The sequence below is a fragment of the Hyaena hyaena genome, unplaced genomic scaffold (assembly GCF_003009895.1).
Source record: "Hyaena hyaena isolate Hyena2069 unplaced genomic scaffold, ASM300989v1 scaffold_97, whole genome shotgun sequence".
Classification (NCBI taxonomy): Eukaryota; Metazoa; Chordata; class Mammalia; order Carnivora; family Hyaenidae; genus Hyaena; species Hyaena hyaena.
This window is the reverse complement of record NW_024080728.1, coordinates 3,606,313-3,616,282: the sequence shown is the minus strand read 5'-3', so window position 1 is coordinate 3,616,282 and position 9,970 is coordinate 3,606,313.

The following is a 9,970-nucleotide window of genomic DNA, read 5'->3' as shown; positions in this document are numbered from 1 at the left end:
CTGAGCCACCCAGGTGCCCTCTTTTTTTTTTAAAGTATATTTATTTATTTGAGAGAGACAAAGATAATGTTAATGAGGGAGTGATAGACAGAGAGAGAGGAGAAGAGAGAGAGAATCCCAAGCAGGCTCCACAGTGTCAGCACAGAGCCTGATGCAGGGCTTGAACGCACAAAACTGTGAGCTCATGACCTAAGCCAAAACCAAGACGCTTAACCAGCTGAGCTACCCAGGGGCCCCATGTCTGAGTTTTTTTCTGAGACAGAGATGGGGAGAGTTTTCAAACTCTCCAGTTTAGCCATCAAACCATAGCAAAAAAATTCATTGATTTTTTTGTGATATAGTGTGAATTTTTAATCCTTATTTGTTGCTTTAGAAAATGATAAAAAGGATCATTCAGAAAATTCAAATTTGTTTGGAAGCACTACTCTAATTTAATCACAACAGCACTTCAATAGACCTGAAAAGTAACAGTGTACACAGATACACACATGCATCTTCACGTATACATCCTTGAGATCAGGCAGTATATATATATATATGTTAGTGTGCATGTATATGTGTATATGTATATATGTGTGCATTTGTGTGTATGTATATGTGTATACATATGTGTGTGATATATATGTGTATATATATGTGTATATATATGCATATATGTGTGTGTGTATAGTCACCGTGTAAAGAAAAGTTACATCTCATTTTCCATGTTCTCAAACTCAATTTTAAACCATTCCTTTCAAACCATTCCTTAATTGTCCTTCATACAGCCTTGCATAACTACCTTGTTGATGTTCCTTTAAACTTTTCAGTTGGCCATGCTTTGGACTTATTTAGCAGTGGTGCTTCGTTCCTAGAGTATTAGGATCATTTTTATCAAAGGTGATAGAGACTTTCCGGTTACACCAGACAGTTGAATTTCTCTGTTGTTTGGTAGCTGTTACTTTGTTTAACCTAATTCAAAATGGGTTGTAGGATATATAGCTTTAGGCATTGCTAGGTCCAGGTGTTCAAATGATGTTGTCAGGGCTCTGGCTATCTTGCCATGTCTGGACTCACTTTCCACTGTATGATTGTGTCATTCCCAGATAAGCTCTTTCCAGAGAGTGAGATAGATAGTTTTCAGCATCCCCATGCCTTTACAGTAATGGCTCATGATCGAAAAGAAAGAAAATCATTCCTTCGGTGTCAATATGTATAATCTCAGGGAGGTTTCTGACTGGCCCTACTTGGGTCACACCCCGAATTACCGGAGTAATCATAGGATCTGTTTGCACTTTGGGTCTAGCCTAGTGACTTGAGTCCAGCTTAGGGCCAGGGTGCTAAATGGACTTACATGATTAGGAGCCTTATCATAACCACATGGAATGGTGTCTGTGTTGGGGAGTGTGGTAGGGAGACCACCCCCCATAGAAAAAGGGGATCAGAAATAGAAACCATCTCTCCATCTAGGTGCCTTGATTCAGATTTCCTCGGACAATCTTCTCTCCCAATTTTACCACACTTGAAACTTTCCAATCCATTACCCTTTACTCAGGCCTCAACCTCATTTTTCCCTAAGCATTCTCTAAATCACAGCTTAAGTTGCTCAGGATTTTCCCAGGGAAACAGGAGTCAACAAAAGCCCAAGAGATAAAACACTTGCATGGCCAATAAGCCTTAAAATAGGCAGTAAAAGATGGGCAGATGGTCTCCATCCAAGAGTCTTGGAAAAGCAGCCAGACATTTTGTGCATGCTTGATAAACATCAAACAAATCACAGACATCTGTGAAGATGAGCTCTACCCATGACCACTGGCTGGATCCCTGGAAGAAGAAGAAAAACATACTCTCAATCATGTTTCCTAGCCCAGTTCCTCCTTATTCCCCAACTTTTCTTGCCATCAAATATAAGCCTTCCCTAGAAGGAGTTGTGGTGTAGCACATGGTGCTAAAATTCGAGGATAAGGTAGACTTACAACAATGAGGGCAAGTTACCTAATCTCTGTAAGGTTGCTTATCTTTTATGTGTCATATGGGAATAGGAATATTTATCACATGGGACAGCTGTGAGAGGGAGTTCAATCACTTAACCTCTTTAAGCTTCCATATTATGATCTGCACAATGGACACAGAGTCATATCTTACTAATAGGGTGAGTCAGAGTTACCTACTCAATATCCATTCTGCTCTTCTTCCTCCTAGTTCTGGTAGCAGGAGCAAGATGCCATGATTTTTAAAAGACCCATTGCAGATATGGGTGGTCAATGAAAGTGGAAGCTTTTTTTTTTATGTTTATTTCTGAGAGAGAGAGAGACAGTGTGAGCAGGGGAGGGTCAGAGAGAGAGGGAGACACAGAATCTGAAGCAGGCTCCAGGCTCTGAGCTAGCTGTCAGCACAGAGCCCGATGCGGGGCTCGAACCCACGAACCTTGAGATCATGACCTGAGCCGAAGTTGGACGCTTAACCGACTGAGCCACCCAGGCTCCCTGAAAGTGGAAGCTTTTAAGAGTGATGTCGAGGAATCCTCAACTGATGCTCTTTTGCCTTTATTTCTTCTTTCTGTCTGCAATTAGGATGTGATGTCTTCAGCTTCAGCAGCTGTCTTGGGTTCACGAGGAAAGACAAAGAGAATTTCTGAGACCTTGGCTCTGATATCCTTGAGTTGCTGAATCAACCCCAACAAACTCTTACTTCTAGACTTCCTGTTGTTTGAGAAAAAATTAAATCCTGTTGTATGTTTGTTTAGTCCTCTGTAGTCAAGTCTCTGTTGCTTGCAGTCAAATGCAATGTATAGTTGTGTGAGAGTGTTTAAGGATTCACACAAGTAATTCATATAAAACACTCAGTTCAAAAATCTGCAATATTGACTCTGATACTGTTTTGTTGTTGTTGTTGTTCTTACTAGAAGGTGTCAATGGAATGTTTTCTCCCAACTATGTCACAACTATTTCTGATTTCAGAAATGTTAGGATGGGCAAATTGTGTACCTTAGAATCAATGAAGTAGGATAATAATAATAATAGCTAACATTTATAGACAACTCTTACTTATAAATGTAACAGTGCTAACTGCTCAGACTTACATGGCAGGTGCTCAAAGTGTTGTTTTCTTTATATCCTTTCTTGTTGCTTCTTCTAATGCAAGGGTGTGCCCGCCCGAATAAAGGAGGCCTCCTTCAAAAATCTGTAAAGGGTAATAAGTTCCAGGTGCATTCAGGAGGTGGTCACAGCCAACAGTGTTTTCTCCCTAAAAGGAAAACTCCAACATGAATTTTGGGAAAATAATGAGTTTTGTAGCAAACTGTTTCTTTTGAGGGACCCGACAAGGCTGGTCCCTAATTCCAGTTGGCTCTTCAAAGTGGGTCTGATTAGTGGGGCTGTGATTAGCACTATTGGGATGGACCAATTCATTGAAATATTCAGTCTCTTATCAATGTCACCCTCCACCCAGGCCTGGTGGGGAGGCAGCCTCCACCATCAGCGTTTCCATGACGATGCAGTATATTTAGTCAGCAGCACCTCCCGAGTAAACAGTAATCCTTCAGAAAAACAAGAAGGTCATTACAGCAACTTGTCAAATCAATGCAGAGGGTGTCGAGGCCGATTAAGGCATCTTCTCTCGCAGCTGACACAGTGTCAATAGTACTGGGCCACTACTGCTCAGGCAGATGATTGAAGTGAAGTGCCCATCAGTCAGGGCGTTGAGGTGGGCTAACGATTCCCCGCGCTGCCTATTAGAGCTACATGACAACTCAATCCTGTTTGCTGGCAAAGAGGGAGAGGGAGAGAGAGAGAGAAGGGGAAAAATAGTGACCTTGTTGCTTTGTTTGAAGCTGAATTAAATTGACAAGAGCAGCTAATCTTTACCTAGGGCGATTAACAGAATTAAGGACCACAACAAAGGCACCCAAGGTTTTAACATCTATGCAAGGGCTCAGGGATGTTTATGATGTTGGAGGCTCTCCTTTGGTATTCAGGTACAATCCAGGCATATATTCTGGGCCAAGCCTCCTCCAAATGAAGCGTGGGTAATCCCATTAACACCCTGCCAAAGTAACATGTAAGGACACAAGGCGTTCACTGAATATGCCTCTTCCTGCATCAGCCCGGAAGCCTACCCTTCCCAGTGGTGCTTGCTGATTATTTTAGACTTATGAACCTGGGCTGGGGAAAGCCATAAATACACAGAGTTTTTAATATATTTCCCAGGAGAAATATTTTGCCTGATTTTAAATCTTCTCAGCCTATGATTCCACAGCAATTTTTTCCAAGCCAGCCAATGGGTTCGGCAAAATAAGAGAAGGGCCCCACAGCAGGAGAACAGAACTCCCCAAAAAGGAAATGAGCAGTTTGAGAGATTCTTGGACAGAAATATTTTTTTCTCACTTACTGGCACATTCTACCCTTGCTGCAGTTAAAGTCATGGGACACAGCATGAACAAATTAGAACAAATTGGAACAATGACATCAAAGATAAAAAGTTTACTTTTTTATAGAAAGCCGCATTTAACATTTACCAACAATACTCTTCAATGACCAGAAGCAGAGGTCATCAAAGCTTTTTCTGTAAAGGTCAAATAGTAAATATTTTAGGGTTTGTAGACCTTATCAGCCTTGTTGCAGCTACTGAACTCTATCATGAAAAGAGTCATAGATGATATGTAAATGAGTAGGAGTGGTTGTGTTCCAAGACAGCCTTTATTTACAATAACAGGCAGTGGACCAGATTCGGCCAGCTTGCTGCAGTTTGCAGATCCCTGACCAAAAAAGATCATAGCAATTCCATTCATCCATCTAACATTCATGGAGTACTTTCTATCTGTCAAGCACAGAACTAGCTGTTAGAGAAAAAAGAGGACACAAACATAGTCCTTGCATTTGAAGAATTTGCAGTAAAATGGAAAAAGCAGCTATTTGTGTGCATGACAATAATACAGAAAACAGGAGACTTTGGGGCTACGCACTCAAGAAACTCTAGGTGGTAAGGTGGATAAAGGTATCACAGATTCAGTGTGACTAGAGTTTAGTGTGTGTGCATGCTTGTGTGTGTGTGTGTGTGTGTTTGTGTGTGTGTGTGTGTGTGTGAGAGAGAGAGAGAGAGAGAGAGAAAGCTGGAAACAGAGAAGACAGGTGAAATGAGACAGTCAAGGAATAGAGAAAGAGATGTTAGGGGACAAACTGGTTGCAGAAAAGACTAGAAAGGTATATGGGAACCAAATGAAGGGATTTGTATGGCAAGCTAACGAATTCAAATTTTTCATCTACTGGCAATAAAAAAAAAACAGTTAATGACTTTAAGCAGAGGAAAAATGTAATCAGATGGCTGTGTGGAGATAAAGAAAGACTAGCCAGAGACTATTATAATAGTTCCAGGCAAAAAGAATAAAATTCTGGATGAAGATTGGTCAGGAAATAGAGAAAAGAACAAAGATGTGAGAAATGCTTTATAAATGTAATCTATCAAGCTCCTGCCTTAGGGATAGAGAAAATATCGCTAGAGGGTTACCTTGGCATCTCTTTCAAGAAAGTTGGTTTTGGGGCAGTGTAGGTCTTTGAGAAAAATTTGTACAGGGTGAACTAAGGCAGCACAGCCAAGGGGAGAAATTTAGTCTAAGAGGATAGCCAAAAATATCACCATGGAAACAGTCTGTAAGAGCCAAGCATGGATGATAAGAGCATTGGATCACTGAGATGAGAAGCTCCTGAAAGTTGGGAGATGTCAGAATGAAGAGCTGGAAATATGGTTGGGGGCAAATTGTTTAGATGGGTTGAGTAAGACATCATTCCCTAGTTTGGTGTGGTGCCAGGGTGGGGAGATTTATTTATTTTTTAATGTTTTATTTATTTCTGAGAGAGAGAGAGAGACAGTGTGAGCAGGGTAGGGTCAGAGCGAGCAGGAGATATAGAATCCGAAGCAGGCTCCAGGCTCTGAACTAGCTGTCAGCATAAAACCCGACACAGGGCTCGAACCCACAAACCCTGAGATCATGACCTGAGCCGAAGTCATACGCTTAACCGACTGAGCCACCCAGGCGCCCCAAGGGTGGGGAGATTTAATAATATATGGCCTCATGTAAACTCAGATACAATCAATGACACCAGGAATTATTCCAAAAATTCTATCTGGGTAATGCAAAGCAGGGTGGTGTTTAACAAAGGTAGCAAAGACAGAAGATGGTATAGACAGAGTGATATTGAGTTTCCTTTGGGGTGTAATGAATTGAAAACACCTACAGGTCAACTGATGGCTTGTTGAATTTAATGATGTAGAGCTTAGAATTGGACATATAATTTTCAGACTGATCAGTATGTATGTGTAGTTGAAGCCACAGACCCAAAAACAATGTGGCTTAGAAGAACAGAGAGAAAAATAGCATCTTATGGAAAATATTTCTGGAGAGTTCTCTCTCTCCAGAGAGAACCGAATCACTACAAGAAGACAGGGAAAGACTAGTCAAAGATGTGGGAAAAAAATCAAGGGAGAATAATGTTTCCGGAGTTGGGGTGAGGGATGGTTAATGGCAAATGTTACAAGGAAGTGAATTCAGTTAAAAACCAAACAGAACCGAGACACCTGAGTGGTTCAGTCGGTAAAGTGTCTGACTTTGGCTCAGGTCATGATCTTGTGGTCCGTGGGTTCAAGGCCCATATCCAGCTCTGTGCTGACAGCTCAGAGCCTGAAGTCTGCTTCAGATTCTGTATCTCCCTCTCTCTCTCTGCCCCTCCCCTGCTCATGCTCTATATCTCTTTCTCTAAGAAACAAATAAATATTTTTTTAAAAAAGAACAGAAAAGACTTTGGGGGTAATTCTTGGCAATCTTGAGTTAGAAGAACAGTGTGGATAGAAGCCAGATTATCCTTGGGTAAAAACTGAATGGGAAACGCTGTCAAGAGTTTGATGATAAAAAGAGATGAGAGGTATGTTTGTAATTTTAGGAAGATATATAACAGAAGGAAGATGATTGAGAATGAAAAATACTTAAAAATATTTTGGCTCAAAAGAGAAGCTCATAGAGTATGAATATATCACAGATGACATACAGACAAGCTTAGAATGGTGTTTCCCAAATTAACCTGTAAACAAGAATTACCTGTGGGTATTTGTTAAAAATGTTTCTGGACCTCAGTTCAGATCTAAATTAATAGATGTAGAATACATACCAGAACGGGGGGGGTGGGGTCTGCTTTGGTGTCTCAGTCAGTTGAGTGACTGACTCCAGATTTTGGCTCAGGTTGTGAGCCCAGAGTCATGACATGGAGCCCCATGTCAGGCTCCATATTGAGTATGGAGCCTGCTTAAGATTCTGTCTCTCTCTCCCTATGCCCCTCTCCCCTACTCTCATGTGCTAAGATAAGATAAGATAAGATAAGATAAGATAAGATAAAATGAAAAGAAATGAAATGAAATAAAATAAAATAAAATAAATAAAAAAGTAGAAGATCCACCAGAGAGACCAGGGGATTTCAATGTATAATAATTATCACAAGTGATGCTAATAATCAGGCTGGTTTGGGAAACTGCTATAAGAAAATTTGAGATTAGAGCAGTGATCCACAAATTTGACTGCTCATTGGAATCACCTGAAGTGCTTTAAAAGTATATCAATGTCTGGATCCCACCTCCCAAAGATGCTGATTTATTTGATCCAGAATTTTTCCTGGGTATTAGGAGTTTTATAATTTTCTCATGGGATTCTAACATGCAGCCAAGTTTGAAGTATAGATATGGGAAGATGAGGATGAATGAAAATTAAGTTTGGAGGAAGATGAGAGGAAAATATTGTGTGGCATCTATTGTACTGAAGAAGTAAAAGGCTTTATCATCTGCTGGAAGTGAAGGGATGTAAGTGGAATGTTGGATTAGAGAAAGAGGTAAAGAAATGAATGGGAATATGAAATAAATGTAAGAGCACTAAAGATGTTGCTGAAATAATATCCTTTTTCAGCAGAGACAATGATTTAGAAATAGAGTAGCTGGTTGGCTCTGTATCTGTTGCTGGGTTAACAGGGAAAATATAGCAGTGAGACAAGAGAAAAGAGAATTGAGGGACTTGGAGAGATTAACGTCATTTAAGGAGGCATGGTTATCTGAGAACTGTTGTGAGTATTAAGTCATAATTTCACTTTAGGATCTTGGAACCTCAACCTCAAAGAAGGGCCACAGAAATGACCTGCCCAGATGGACTAGAAGTGAAAACAGATTGGTTTTGAGATATGGGATTGCCTAGTGAGTGAGGCAAAGGGCTTGAACTCTAATCAAACCAGGCTCTTAGACTTACTAGTTGTGTAAACTTGGGCAAATTATTCAACCCGTGGAAGCTTTGATTTCTTCATCTGTAAGACAAAGATGATAATACTTGTTAGAAAATTACATGAACAAGGCAGTGGTCAACAATGCCAGTCTTCAGGACAGGTCCAATAGGATAAGAAATAAAGAGAAAGCTTTGAATTGGTCAGTAAAATGAGTCTTGGTAATCAGTTTCAACAGTGGTGAGGGCAGGAGCCCAATTCCAATGGGCTGCGAAAGAAAGTCCTAAAGTAGAGAGTCAAAAAGTTTGATAAAGAGAAAGGCATTTTAAGTTAAATTTAGGAAAAGGCATGGTCTCTGGACCATGGAATACTTACACTATTTTTGTCATGATTAAACTAAATGATGAATACAAAGCATTTGACCCAGTAGACACACAGTACTTAGTAAAAATGATCTCTCATTATTATTATTACTACTGCTCTTATTGATACCACAGTTTTGTGGATGATAACCACTGGTTTGGAGAAATAAGAATATCATATGTTTTATGTGTTTGGTGCTTGTGTTGACTAAATGAAACATCAAGGACATGTGGTCTGAAGGGGTGGAATGGTGAAATTCTGATGGGTAAGGTAGCTATAGAGGTAACAAGCTTATTAGAGAATATTCTTCTCTTCTTTTGTCATTTTTGCTGCTAAAATGAGGTTCCATGATGTCTACTTATAACTATATCTAAAACTGGGGACCATTCTGAAACTTTTTTGATGAAGACTGCCTTTATATTTGTATCATGTTTCTGTGCAGCTCATCAGTTTGTCTAACTGAAGTACTCAATCAAATAGAATAAAATGCTGCCAGGAATGAGGAGAGTGAGAGCAAGAATGAGAAAATCTATCATCAAAAAATCTAAATAAGAGAAAGCATTAGAGAAAATCAGAAATAATAGATTTCATTACTGGTCCTGAGCCCTGTTGGGCACATGACTATATTCTATAGATAATGCACTCTAGCATCTAGAAAAAGAAAACACTTCTACAGATGCAGTGCCTTATAGAAGGTCAGGGATCTAGAAAATATTCAAAGTGGGCATTTCTTATAAGGGTATGGTATACTTAGTAAGTAGAGGGAAACATCTTACAACCTATCCTAGGGACAAGCATGCAGAAGCCTACTTATTTCTGCAAATAGAGCAGAACCAACCACCAAAACAATGAAGTCTCCACAGTTTTGGAAGAAAGGCTTAATGGAGCTCTTGGTTTCAAAAAACAACCCCAGTGAGCCAGATCTATTTTGGAGGCTCTTGGATCATGAAGAAGTAGAATTATTATAGTGACTTTTAGTTGGCAAGACTAGATCCACTGAATGGAGGTTGAAGGGAGGGAGATTCAGTTTAACATAAGAAAAAAATAAGCTGCTTAGGAAATAATGATTCTTAAAAAAAATTGCAGTTGGAGATCCACAAAATGAAATGAGTAACCAAATGTTGGGATCTTTTGGAGCAGTTTAAACATCAATACGATATTAGACTTTCAAATTCCCTTCTGAATCTGACATATTACTTTTGATGTTTTAAAATTATCAGAGCCATGTTTAATACTCATCTGCTAGGGGGAACTTAACTCTTCCCTGGAACAAGTCAAGACTGGGTTGGTCAAAGCTCTTCCTGACCAGACAGATAACCGGATATTGAGGAACTCTGATAAAAGTTGTAAAGAGATCATTTTGGGGAAGGGAGACTTCC